Genomic DNA, 14,992 nt, shown 5'->3' with positions numbered 1-14,992 from the left:
CGTTTTTTGAAGAAAACACAGAAGTTACGCCAGTGTCAAAGATATATTGCAGCGATGCGTATGAGAATTTCCACGCGGTTAAACGTAAATATTCACGCACATTGCGGGCCCGACTACAGCCTGGCGAGACTAGCAGCCTCGAGGTTCATCTCGACGGAACTAAAAATGTAGACGGGAGCCAAGCACGGCGCCGGCGGAGAGTTTGACAACCGAACCAAGTCTAGAAACATTGCGGGAAGGTGATTTCCGTGAAGAGAAATAATAAAAAAAAAACATTTGTTCGCTAATACATCCAGTTTAACGCCTCGTGAATGTTGTGTGCGCTTATGAAAGCAATGCCACACAAGAAGCAATATGTTGTAGATTAGGAGTGGTTTAGGAAAAGTAGGCGTAAGCCATAAAATAACACATGGTGTCTTTCGAATGAGAAGTGTCTATGTGGTGTGTAAATTTTACTGTCAAAATCTGTATAACCTTACAGCACTGTGACGACGCTATTTCCTTATAAGATGAACCCTTATTTGAATCAAGAACACGTATGCAATGGTTGGTTGTTCTCTTCTCGTATATGGAACCATATACACTGCGCAGGTTACCTTCTACACGGCTCGCATGTGGGTAAAATATGCTCTCGTGTGAAGTCTCCTGTGCCGCAACCAATGTCCAGGAATTGCTGACTCTCATCACTTGGAGTCGAAAATGCCATCTTGAATACCTGCACGAACGTTGAATATTAATCGCTTAAACAATGTAAACAGCGATAGTACGAATAAGGGTAAGCATATACTTATCCTTCCTTAGCAAAGCCTGATAACTTAAAGTTTATAATTCGTTGGCATCAACAGTTTTCTCTAGGGGCTGGCCTTCAAAGCTAAGAGGTAGAAATTGAAAGAGCTCGTAAAGGGAATTAGCTGTAAAGGTTGTTAGGTTGTAACATTTATTAAATAACAAAACAGAACACTGTATTGCACCCGGAGTTCACTGTAGTTTATTACAGGAAGAGTAACGTTGCCCGAAATAAAATGACCGTCTGAGCCCAGGCGGCTATACGTCCCCGCGTTGGCTCGGATGATCATTCCGAATCGCTGTTGTTCCAACTAGGCTGTCACCTGGACATTGTTAGAAAGTCCTAATCAAACGCCATATTTTTGCATCAACATCATGGCCATGCCGTCGGCGAGTTTTCTGCGTCATGTGGCGACAATTTTTGAACAGCTGAAGGAACATCCACTGCGCTAAGGCAATGCTTTATTTTTCAGACATGGTATTGAAGAGGCCATAATGCTACCGGTGATTATTTCAATTTCTTCTTTTATTAAACCTGGAACTTGTGTCGTTTGGAGATTCTTTTTCCGCGAATTTCAAAGCGTTCAGAATGGACTTACCTTCGACGTCATTTACTGAGCACGTTAGCTTTGAAGCGGCTACACGCTACGTGTTGATGTTGAATAGCATTCCCGCAATAGCAGCCTTTAATCATTTTTGTGAAATTTCCTGGCGGTCTTGTGAGTATCTCGGTCAAGTTTCTAATAAATATTTCTAGAGTCGTTTGAGTTAACTAGCACTTAACGTATAGGATGTTATGGCAACTGAGGTACACAGCCATGAACATTTAAATGGCGCAGATCATTTTTGTGGCAAGGAAAGATTCTACTTTTATGGCAAGCCTAATTACATTATGCACAGAAAACTGAGCCGTTTATCTCTAATCTTCAATGTGTTCCGCAGTGAACGTAATTGGTTTCTCAAGCTTCTCTATGATGGCCTAATTTTCCCGCGAGATTCATCCTTTTTAATGGCGTACAACTTGTGGTAATATTTAATCGCTCGTTACACATAATAACTGCCAAATATTGTACTTTCTGTCTTTTTCTCATTCACAATTCCTTTCGCAGCACCCTTAATCAAACACCATGCACCGTACCCGCTTTGCGCATTTCTCATCGCACCAATCATCCGCAGCAAGCCACACGTCGTCGATCCAACACTACTTGCTTCTCTGCTTCTTTCACTCCACGAACTGCCAAAGGCGGGGTTATCCTGCTGACACTGCCGTCATTACATGCCCGTCGTTTTTTTTTGACATCATTTAACTAATCACTATGAAATTTACTTGCGTGTAAATCATGTGCCATACTGTTTACCCAACCCTTAAGCATTGCCTCCCTCGGGAAGCCCTTAAGTAAGTTAACTGAGCCGAAATTATGAGAACGTGGGAATGATCTTAGTGCCAGGCTCATATATTATCCTGCGGCTACACACACTATGTGTCTCTTTCGATGACAGCCTGAAATTGATGTTGAAGATAATCTCCGGAGTTCACAATGAGCATTAAGATAGTCGTATGCATATGCATACGGACAACCTTCTTCTGAATGACGGGTACAGCCAGTGACCCATGGAATCACTACGGACACGATAGGTAATCCATGGAGAGCACCGACGCAAAGTGCGGTTGAGTTTGCTGTTAATATATCTTGCTGCAACCACTGTCTACTGTTCCAGTCTTGCTTCACCTAAATATTTACCTCAAGTATGCTTGTTGAAATGGGGGCGGCTTTGCTTATTTCAACGTACATCGCGGGAGCAATATCACTCTTGAACGCTCCAGCTTTGGACTCATTCTCGCCTAGGGTGGTGCAGGCCATCACCTCACGTGACAAAAAAGAGGTTTGTTGCTGACGACACTTCTCCGGAAAGCCTTCTCCGGCGAGACGCCTGCGAAGAACACACGAAAAAAAAAGACTCCTGTCGCTTTCACAATGTTGCGTATTGCTACAGGCAAAATATTAATAAATATTGAGAGGGAATGCGCCTCACTTCTGAAATGAAGTGGTTTGTAACATCGTTTGCCAAGGACTAACGTACGGCTTGACATAAGCCACCTTTTACGCAAGTTCCTTTATGAGCGAACAATTTGGAAGTCCCGAGGCTTTCATACGCAAGAGTGTTTTATGCAGTGCGAGAGTGTTTTATGCAAGATTTTGCCATGTCTTTGGAGTCTCGGAAGTGACGTCAGTGGTAGAGAGCGCTGCTTTTCTGGCGTCGCAAGAATAACATGTCTCTTAATTCACTCGCAGTTTCTCTTTTATTTACCGCACGGCCAAGCTAGGGAAGGTCTCATGTAAAGAAATTTGGTCACGAATGATATTCATGATCGCGAGCATCATATGCCATGACAGAATAATGGTACCAAAATAATTAGGAAGATACTTCCCGTCGTGCGCATCGCAGCTTCGGGTAAACGTCGAGCATGCGATGGTGCATCGGTGTGAGTCCAACACGGCGGCACTGTATCTGCTGCCATTTTTTTCAGTAGACACTGTACCAATTAATATACTCGCGTTTCTTAACGTTTAACAAATCTGCATGTGTCTCTATAAAGCCAGAAACCGCCTTACTGTTAAAAAAAAATACCTATGAAAAAAATTATTAGCCAGTTGCTTTTTTTATAGCAATCACACGCTAAATTTGGTGCCACAGGGTAACTCAAGGTGTACTGCATAGTACATATAGCGTTCCATTTCACAGAACAAGATCAAACGTGCATTCGCCGGCTGAAACAGGACGTTGCCTATACGAAATATTTCAAGCACAAGATCAGGCAGTCGGACTCACCCACGTGCAAGACATGTAATACTCGGGAAGACTTAAGGCACGTAGTCTGCGACTGTTCCCGATACGATGCCGAACGAGAGATTCTGAAGGCAGAACTTAATTTGCAACGCGGCTCGAGCTTGGCACTGTGGCACCTTCTCGGCCCGTGGCAACACAGCGGTAGCGCGATGCGCAACACCAAAGCGCCGTTAGTGTTCTTGAGGAACACTGGACTAAACCAATGTCTGTGAATGCCTCTTTTGTGTATGTGACTTCATGCGTATGTGACGGAACGTACCGCATATGTGTATATGTGATTCATTGTATATACCATAGGCACCACCCAACAACCGAAGTAGCAAGCCAGGCGACAAACCAGGCTAACCTCTCTGGAATTTTCATTAAAGATTAGTATCTCTCTTTCTATTTCACAGAAAGGCAGTAAATGAACGCCATAAGTCTATGGGATTATACAATAATCTACGAGATTCACACGAACCTGGACGTTGACGGGGGTAGTTCAGCTGTGCTGACAATGTCGCCCCAGTTTAGTCTATTCTCTTGTATGACCAACCCTTTGAGGTAGCCACCACCTTCAAAAACGCATTTGTTTAAATGATTTTTTTTGTGTGTTCAACTTTTTCAAGCTCCTTGTGTATTCAAGAACATTTAGAAAAAAATTATGTAGTGATCTTAAGCCGTTCGAAAGTTATGACCATTTTTCCAACCCCTCTTAGACGCATTCGAAACCGTAACGGAAGGTTTCTGATTTTACAACACCTGCCATGTCGTCATAAAGGTTTTTTTCCTTATACATACTACGTAATCCTAAGCTGTTTATGTACATTCTAAAGCTTGTGGGGCATGATGTTTACGATTTATTTGAAAATTTCCGCTACACGGCTTCGGCACTCTGCTGTTTAAGTTGCGTACGCGTTTTCGCTTGGCTCTCAGAGCTTTTTCGTACACCACTTGGAGCTCTTGGACTTAGTTCTGGCCTTTCTTGGAATAAGATATAGTACTCCATAAAATATGACAAAATATAGGACGAACAAGAGGCATCAACGCAAGTTATGCAATCAATATACCAAGCGTGTAGCTGCTGTCGCGCACGTGGATGAGAGTGAACTGAAGGCCCAAAACGAGCTAGAAAAAATATATGTGCTTCAGCTCGCTCAAAAGGAGAATGCGACGCTTCAGAAAAGGTCCCCCAGCTATGACCCTAGAGAATTTCGGACATATTGAATACTTTTTTATTATATGAACACTCAATTCGAATCTTTAAAGCCGTTTTTCTCAAAACATAATTTTTTTACTGTACAAAAACAGCGCTAAAAGACGGGGCGAAGAAACGACGCAAACCTGACTAATAACCAAATGTTGTTAGTCAGCGCCGTGGTTTGTTTCTGTCCTTTCATCGTCCCGTCTTTTAGCGCTGTTTTTCTACAGTTAATCATGAACCAACCAGGTCAAATATGTACCTTATGATTTTTTGCATCCTACGCTTACGCAAACAGTGATAACTTTCCTTCTGACGAGCATTTTCACATACAATTTCGCGTACTATTTTTTTATAGGTTGAACTGTGCATTCAAGTAGAATTATTGAAAACAAGCCGTAAATTTTTGTACTATGACCATTTTTGTGCAAAACAAAGCTCTCAAATTTAACTTTTACCGTCTTTTTACGATAACGCGCCTTAGCTTAGAGATGGGTTGATCGTGGAGGTTAGATACAGATGATAGTGTCCTCACTAAGAAACTGGCAAGTTGCGTTTCAGTCGCACCAACCATTTTTTAGTTATGACTATTAGCGCTACATGCATAATTCGGCCCACTTTGATTTTTACATATTTTGTTTTTTAAGCAGTTTTAGCAGTTTCATCACTCGAATGTTTACATGTACATCAGCCCTACAGCCAAATTTATAATTATAACTTCCGGACTGCAACTGTAAATTTTTTTTCTCGAAGGTAGTGACCAACCTTAAACAAAACAACGACGCCTTCATTGCGTCGTTGTTTTTCATATAACTCCTGCTGCGCAGATGTGATATTTGAAGCGCGCTGGATATGTGGCGCCATGGCTAGCCGCTCCAATTGCATTTACTCCGTAATGTATGTATATACATGTAACAGATTTTAATTGTAGGTAACATGTTTTGGTTTAGCAATCTTAAAATAACGAAAATTCGGCAGATCCCACACTAAGAAAAAAGAGAGTCAAAAGAGTGTCATGGAACCGTGACTCTCTTCGGCTGTCCATCTGACCCCTTTTGGAAGGTACAGGCAGAGAAAAAGAGTTAGCATTTTGAAAGGAGTCACTGGACCCTCCTGAAGCGCGTTTCGATTGGCTTCGGTACACTGAAGAGCCGCCGTATACGCCATACATATCGCGCGCTTGCCCTTTGGCGCCGTTGTGGCGCCTTGCTCGCTGACGCAGACAGGGTTGGCGCCGGGGTGGCGCGCCGCTCTCCTCTCTCAGTCGTCTCAGTCTCTGTCTCATCGTCTATTGGAATGCGTTGTGTGGTTGCGTTGTTTGCGCGTGTTCGGTGGTGTTGACGCCGGCTCCGTGCACGAAGCGATATTTGGAGGGCTGAATATTCATGGAGCTGCGGACACCGACAATGGGCGCCAGTTAACGGTGAGTGTACTGCTTTCGTAGGTACTGATTATACAGCTTTAGTTGGGCGTCCGCAGCAGCCTTGCGGAAGTTATCGCCAGCCATTTCCAACAGCAGCTTTCGTCCGCGGGGCTGTTGCGGATGCCCAACTAAAGCTGTCAGTTAACGAGTTACCACCGTTATGGGCGTTGCTGTACAGGCTCCCGTAAAGTGAGCGATGCAAACAATTATCGAGGGTCATTTCTTGCTCATCGCACGTTGTGTCTGCACTACTGAAGGTGCAAGATGTCGTTTTGAGATGCACTTTAGTCTACTTCATAATAACATTTCCATCGACCTTGAATGTGCAGCGTGCTTCCGCGCGTAGGAACGTGAAAAAAAAAAGCCTGTGTACAGAACGCTCATACGCACTATATATAATGGTTTTTGTAGGCTTAAAGACGGTAGTTTGAGGTGCACATATAGTACGGTGGCTTCCACAACGTACGCGGTAGTCATTCAAGTTGGACACGCCTCGCCGGTAAAGTGAAAAAGCTCTAGACTTTCGACGGCGCGCGTTGTTGCGGCCGCCGCCGTGCACTATTTTCCCTCGTTTCTGTTTGCTGTTTTCGTGGTTTGCATACACTGCGATGACGTTGGGCGTTATAACAGAATCGAGTGAGTGTACGTGATTGTGTAAGTTATGTGCGCTAATTCTAGCATATGACATGTCTGATCTCGACGTAGACGGCGTACGCACGCGCTGGGTGTCGATCAGGCCCTCGTACTCGCATCTGTTTATCTGAGTATTTAAGGATGGGTTACGTTTGTAAAACATGCGGTCAATAACCGCTCACGGCATGCCCCTGACTGCCGGAGGATGTGCTTTGTTGTTTTGTTGTTAGCCTTTATTATGTCTGTGTGAACCACTTATTGTGTAGGTTTTGCAACCCTTTGCTGCAATTTCATTTTCTCATCACAATATCACGTTCTGCTTTTGAGATACCGTTTTTCACGGTGCTCACGCTGGACAGGAGTCTGATGCCTCAAGCCGTCACCACTTTTTGATTTATTCTTAATCACAAGGAATAAATATGGAAACATGATGGCGATTTCTGCTGTTTATTTAGCACCATATGACACTGTGCACATCACAGTCACACATTTTAGTTGGCTATACTCATAGAAGCATGTAAATGAGGAATACCCAAACTTCTTAATTGGAAACCACCGACCATCTTTTCGCGCTTTCTATATAACTTTGCTGGAAAATATGTGTTGTTTTGACGAGTTTTAATAAAATAATGCTATAACTGAACTATTCTTTTTTTGCAGTCGCTGGGCAGAATGGCAAGTATTATTGGGCTTGCTTAAAATCAATACTCCACTATTTTCAACAGTAGTCGCACAAAAGTAGAGCAAGGGTCCAATGAGTAGCTTAAAATACTTGTGGAGTCGCTTGACGCTTCGGTGTGGCTCACTTGACCCCCCTAGGAGTGTTACCGGTAAGAGTCGTCTGACTCCCTAAAAGTGGTAACGTGATCCTTCGGATGAGTGTCTTTCCACTCTTCCTAGAGGGTCAGGGGACTCTCCTAGAGCGAGACGACCCTGACACACGAAGGGAGTCACCGTGACTATTTAAAGAGAGTTCTATACGTGGCAAGTCAGAACTCTCCGAAAAGAGTCATGCATACTTTTTTTTTTCTTAGAGTGCACGTACCATGGGAATCGATGTTACGCGAAGCATGCGCGGGATATGGTGAGTGTGGCGTATTATTTCACATTGAGCGAAACATTACGGAACGGCGCTAGAGAAATGTGGAAGTGGTATACGCGCACTCATATGTTTAAAAGTCCCATATGTATTATATAACCAGTTGTTTACAGTTGCGTAACGATGCCAACAGCAATATGAGTGTTACAAACACCAGACGCGGTAAGCTGATATGTAGTGCTTATGTTCTTCACTACTGGATAGCGCGAATCCGAACAAGACAATGGAGGAGCACAGATGCACAGGACAGGCGTTACTCGCAGCAAGGCTTCATTTAGGATAGTTTCCCTAGATATATGGTACGCAGCCGAGTGGCACGCGCAGGTGTACTGCGCGTACATTACAGTCACAGTTGGAGTTGTTACAGTTGCGTTAAAATGGTTATGCGTATACTTGTCCGTTATGACGGAGAACGCACGCATGTTTCACAAACCTGCGTGTAGGTGTAGGAGGGGTTCTTGAGAGTTCTTGAACAAGGTGATCATCACCGTGATCACTGAGCACTAGCAGCTGGACTGGACGTGTTAATCAGATCTGTTCGTGACCGCGGTTACGAGGGGTCTAAGTGTAGTGAAATGCGAGGTACAGTGCAGCTGGTGGAAATCCTGGATTCCTCGTACGATGAAACGATCTATGGTGCCGCCTGTTCTGGACCTGGCAGCGAGGTCTTTTATTGCCCTGTCCACATCCAAGCCGTCTTTCACACAGTATAAGAACTAGGCGTTGTTGGGTCTTGATAAGTCAATGTTGAAGTTACCGGTAATGATTAGAGGTCTGGTTCTTTCGGCAAATTTATTGTAGGGAAGCATTCAACCCGGTTTTCTTGTAATCCACGTATCCACGTTGCGGACCACGTGAAGGAGTGGATGGTAGTTGAGCGTCTCCCAGGGGTGTTCTGCCTTCAACTTCCTTACATTCCTTGCGTCGGCCACGGTGGTGTAGCGGTTACCGTGCTCGGTTTCTGACCCAAAGGTCGCGGGTTCGATCCCGGCCGCGGCGGTCGGATGTTGATGGAGGAAATAAGGTAGAAGCTCATGTACTGCGCGATCTCCGTCGACGTTAAAGAATGCCAGATGGTCAAAATTTCCGGAGCCCTCCGCTATTGCACCTCTCATAACTGTATCGTGGTTTTGGGACATAAAACCCCAACAACTGTTATTATTATCACTTTCCTTGCGTGTAAATTTGTGTGTTCGCCGTTACTGTGTTGGTTGAGACTCTGCATCACCTGTGGCACATACTCGCCACACATGAACTCTGATATGCGGGTATGTGCCACACGTGACTGAGCGAAAGGATTTGATGACGTACGCGATAGGTATTTAGCGTTATTCATGTCATGACCAGTGAATCGCGTCTGTCATACAGTGATACCCTGCTATGCCAATTTTAGAATATTTCAAATAATGTAGACGCCCAGACGTAGGCGGCTAGATAGATAAACAGATAGATAGATACGTAGATAGAAACGACCAAAGTGCCTGAGGTTCGCTAAGAAACGCTTCGCATTAAAAAAAAACACGATTTTGTACAGTCGGCAAGTCATACTCAGAAAAAATGGCCACCACAAATTCAGTGATCTGTAGCTGATCGCCACCTATGCGGGAGAGCAAAGTTTTGACAATGGTTTTGAGTTATACTTCTGCAGAACACACTTACGAATTTTGAACAGCTTACCGGAAGGTGTCAACTTGTTCGTCAACTAGCAGCTGCCCTTCGCAAAACTATGATCTGTGTATTTCGGGGCGAGGTAGTGATTTGTGAACTTCATATTCAATCGTTTTCGAGCGAAGCTTGTATTGGCGGACCTGTGTGGCTGGTGGTGTTCTGAAAAACCCTCCTCACCCACAGGTGGAGCGCGCGCACCAATTAAAGCAGAAATATATATAAAAAAAATATTCTTCCCGGGGCTCGGTTTCGGACCGGGGGACCTTGAACATCAGGCAACGCGTTGATGTTTTACAGCAAAAGCTATTATGAGATCATTTCACCGGCCGTTTTCGGTGCCGTAGTTGTCCGCCGCCGCAGCCGGTGTCCGTAACCAGTATCGCTCGAAATAAGAAAAAAAACTAAATAAGAAAAAAATTCCAGGATGGAACGAGGTTCGAACCTGGGCCCTCTGCGTGGGAGCCCAGTATTCAACCTCTGAGCCATGCCGGTGCTTGAAACTGCTTTGCAAAAAGGTCCTATACAGGCTTCATGTCGGGAAGGAACCACATTAGCATATGCAATATAGCGTGGTAAAAGAGTAGAATAAGCACGAAGCGTCGCACAACGCGATTTCTGTAACCAGGCGTCACACAATGCGAATTGCGCAGCGAGTAGGTTGTTGAATGCTTCCAACCCATTACAAAGAGCTCTGCCATAATTCTTCATCGTCATCACGCACAGCATCAACAAAGTGCGCATAATGCCTTACATGCGTTTAGCAGGTACCACGGCTGTCTGTAGAATGACGAAAAATGGCACAGTGCCTACTGCCCTACCTCTCAAACATTACAATGATTTAAAGCGTAGTGGGTTCCTCGCAAGTGCACTTCTGTTGGTTGCCAAGGAAGCCCATAAGGCTCCCATGGTCCATTTCCTCAGGGTCTCAATAAAGTCAATTTTCTCTCTCTCTCGCTCTACGTTTCTCCGGTTAAAGTGTGTTATAAAGCGTGGTGGGACAGTTAAATAACGACCTGGCGTCACACAATATGCATTACGTAACTAGTGCGTCGTTTAAAGCTTCCAACCCATTACAAAGGGCGCAACCATGATTATTCATCGTCATCAACCGCCGCATCAACAAACTGCCCATAATCGCTTACATATGGTACCTCGCTTCTCCGCAGAACAACGAATAATATCGTGCTGGGTGCTTCCCAACTTCCCAAAAATTACGCTTTGTGGCGTAGTGGGTACGTTGCTAATGTACCTGTATTAGTAGCCACAGGAGAGTTTATAACGGGCTCTAGAAATGCCGCTCTTCCAGCTTTCGCTGTGACTGTGCTGCGCTTTCCGCGCAGGCCTGGCGTTTTTTTTTTCTTTCATGGTGTTTTGTAAAATGCGTATTTAAAATTGTCACAAACGTTATGATATAGTGTTGCATTCACTCAGCCGCAATAATAGCACAAGCACTACTAGAGAAGCCTTCAAAGGCTCACATACATGCATTGTACAAGTCCAGAAAAAGAGGAAAAGTCATTCAAAATCTATCCCACAGTGAGGCTGATAAGGATGAGCCCCTACCAAGATGGGATACCAGTCTGGTGTGATGTTAAGTTATTCTTAAATATCCTTAAGATCAACAGTTGCACGTACGAAATGCATAGTCGAAGCAATGGTTGGTTCTGGATTGCGATCATGCATACGCGTTTTCCACAAACTGTGTATACCCATAAGGAAAAAAACATATCGAAGGTCACATCATCAAAAGAGGTTGGCAGACGGTAACAGAGTACGTGAATAATGGTAAAATCTTGTTTTTCAGGGTTCGCTGGAGGATATCCCAAAACATAATGGCATCTTCGCAGCTATAATAAAACAGTTTTGTATTGTCTCTTGTAGATCGCAGAGATGGCAGTTAACTGAAGAAACAAAACTGCCTTCTATATGTAACCACGATTTCATCGGCCATGTTTTAGTATGAAGTTTGCTAATGAAGGTTTTAGTACAAGGACAGATATACGTTTTCCGAACTTGTTTTAGAACATCACACCCTGGAAGATCAAAACATTATGAGTGGTAGAATGGGCGCGTATTTGAAGCATATATTTTTCCAAGTCACCCTTAAGGCTACGCGCCCAGCTCCGGCCAATGTGAACTAATCTGAAGCATATTGTCACATGGTTGTGGCGGCAAACACGGCAGCCGGGCTGATAAAGACGTGACTGTTTATTCCTGCTCCCGCTAAACGAAAAGTCAAACTGCAACAATACAAGCTGTGCATTGAAGCGGCGAACAGAGTGTCGGCCGTCGATAATCTGATATGCGGTAAGGCGCATCGGTATTTACACAGGCGGCATCAAACTTTCCAGCCTTATCGCTGGTGGCCACGTTAGTTCTAGAACACGGTGTAAGAATATTCCGGTGTTGACACTGCGCGCGCCTAAGCGGCCAGAAAATGTTCGGTCGTCGGTCCGTTGAGTGGTGCGCCATCTAATGGCTTGAGGCGGAGAGCGCCCGCGAGTAGCCGAATCGCGGTGGTGCTGCGTCATCGCCGCCGCTGTTGCTCTCTCGATTTCGCCCCTCGACGCCGCTTGGCGGATGCACATTATCCAGCAAAATGGCACAAAAAAATGCACATTATCAGCAGCATGCGCGTTGCTATGGAGACGACTGCCCCGCTTTTCGTAGCGCCCTCTGCAAGTCATCTGATAAGAACCCGAACATTATCTGGACGCGCGCGGATTGCGGTTTCCCATGCGATGGTGGAAGAGTGTCATCAGCTGAGTATATTTTTACACCGTGTTCTAGAACAACGCCTCCTCCATTTTTCTGTGCCTGGGCCAAGGAGGAGAGCGCAATGGAAACCGACCGTCGGCGTTAGTGCGGCAGCTAGCCGACGGGCGCCGCCAAAGTAGTAGACCCGCCGTCGCGTCGTCGCTCGCGGAAACGAATGCCGTGGCTGCATTCGAAGCTGTTACATGGTTCAGTTTGCGGCTGTATTCGCGTTTTTTTAAGTATGAGAACTGGTAAACTAGAATCATGAAGCGCTTGTCCTTCTGGGCAACCAGCCCATAACAATGGCATCTGTTTTTCGCGGCTATTTGATCGAGACGCTCGCGCGTCGTCTGCTAGCCCGATACCAAAGAGCGCGTGCCAGTGATGCGCGGAAAATTGTTTTGTCACCATTACGTTCGCTTGACTGAGAGTCGGTTTTTGACTGTCTAAAAGTCAATTTTCGAAAGCAGCATTTGCCAAGAGCTAATACTGAAACCTTGGGCGCTTAAAGTTCCCCGATGCGTGCTACCGTCTACTGGTGAAGCACACTATACGCAAGCCTGTAGTACATGCGCTAAATAGCATGAGATGTCACCCGACTGCTTCTAGGGACATACGTGATCGCACGTTACCTTCGTAAAGCTCTTGAGAATTACGTTTGTGACCACCGCGAGAAAGCAACAGCTGGTGCCAGAAAAAGAAGAACTATGCCAAGTTATTCCACCATTTCAAAGCTTAAACCAGTTAAATTGTGGTGGTACGAAAAACAAACAAAAACAGCTACATATGCCGCTCGCTTCCTGCAGCATTGACCGATGTGTGTAAACAGACGCTGTCGTTCAAGTATAAAGTAGTGCCGACTCTCAACTTGAACCGATGTGAAATGCGTAAAAAATGGCGCGGCCTGTTGTCAGTTGCTTGAACTTGTCTTTGTATTGGTCGACGGATTGTTGTAGCCTAAGCATATGGCTCCTCATCTCGTTTTCTTTTCTCTTCTAATTGGCATTTTTGTAGTGAGCAAAGTAGAGGCCGAATTGCTGACGACCTGGATGCCTTTGTCGCATGGAGCAGCCTCATCAGCCTTGTGCACTCATTTATTGTGACACTTACATAATGATTGTCGATTGTTTCGCCCATAGCGCATGTGGTGTCCACGGGCTCCGATTCTTCAGCTTCGGGATCTAATGTCAGCGCTGCATGCGCATTGCGGCGATCGCGAGGCAGCGTTGCTACTGGTACTACATGGATTTGTTGACTGTTCTGACGCAATACGGTCACGTTTAGGAATACTTGCCATGCTTGGTTCAGTTGTTACATTGGGCTGCAAACGTGAAGGGTAGTCTGCAAAGATTGACGCTACTGCATCCTTCTGAAGCCGCTTCTTCTTATATTCTAAATATTCTTCGCGTCGTAAACGATGGCTGCATATTCTAGTAAAGTTTAAAGATGTATTAGGAGACGAATTATCCCGCCCAATTACTGCACGCCACCTCTGCCGAACACAAGCGGCAGCTGGAATTTCATGGAACGACAGCCGAACAGTGTTTTAAGGCGAAATCCTTAGATGCCTCATCAAACGCGAAAATTGCCGTCGGCGCCCTCAGCATGAGTAGTGCAAAAAAAAAAATACGTGATGACGTCACATATCATAAAATTTTGTGACATCATCGCGACGTCACATAAGGTGACGTCGTCATATTACATCTTCGCTTGGTCAAAATGGGCCGATCACGGAGGCAGTGCATGCCTCCGCTGATGTGCAGAAAGCTTGCACTGCCTCCGATCCTTGAGGCTGTAAGAAAACCACGTTAGGCGCAAAAATATCTCGGAGGGAGGCAGGGAATGTTCAGTATATTGACTGGAAGAAAAAGAAGATGGCTTTCGCCTTCCAGTCGTCTTAGTTGAGTGCATAAGGGAACCTGTGAGATATGTTTTCTTTATCAATAAATGAAAATAAAAGAAAAGACAATTGTGACTGCTTTCAGTTCCACTTGCAGAGTGGAACACAACAGTATGACATACTACGGCATTGGGGCGGTGGCAATAGCCTGAAATAGAAAATAAAACGCGAATACTATCAAACTCGAGTGCAAGTATCGAACCGGCAGCACGGCCCGACAGACTGCCTGCGGTATACGTACAGCGGGGATGGAAAGACACGCGAACAGCTGTTTCGCATTTATTTTCAAGTGGCTATAGCCTAAGTGATTGATGAAAAGACTAAGTCATCCATGACACAATAAAATGTCATCTAGCATTTTTTTTATTGCCACCGTGGTTAGAGCGTGATGAAAACAGCGCACCGCTACACTCACAGATGTAGAGGGAGTACTGTAAAAGTGGAGCGACTGTATTTCTCTCACCAGAGTTCTTTAACGCCGTGGGGGAGTAGTGGAGAGTTAGCCGCGGAACTCACTCTTTCCTTGAAGGCAGAGTAAAAGAGACCGCGAACTCTCTGCTACTGAGATAGAGTTCACAATCGACGGAACTCCCGCCCCAACGTAGCGTCAACAGGGTCGGGAACTCCCTGCCAAGCAGACGGAGTACATACTAGCGCGAGCTTCTGGCCGACGCCGCACAGCGATATATAACTCTC

Source organism: Rhipicephalus sanguineus, chromosome 7, assembly GCF_013339695.2.
Source record: "Rhipicephalus sanguineus isolate Rsan-2018 chromosome 7, BIME_Rsan_1.4, whole genome shotgun sequence".
In the NCBI taxonomy this organism is placed as follows: Eukaryota; Metazoa; Arthropoda; class Arachnida; order Ixodida; family Ixodidae; genus Rhipicephalus; species Rhipicephalus sanguineus.
The sequence above is the reverse complement of the archived record's forward strand: the minus strand, read 5'-3'. Positions refer to the sequence as shown.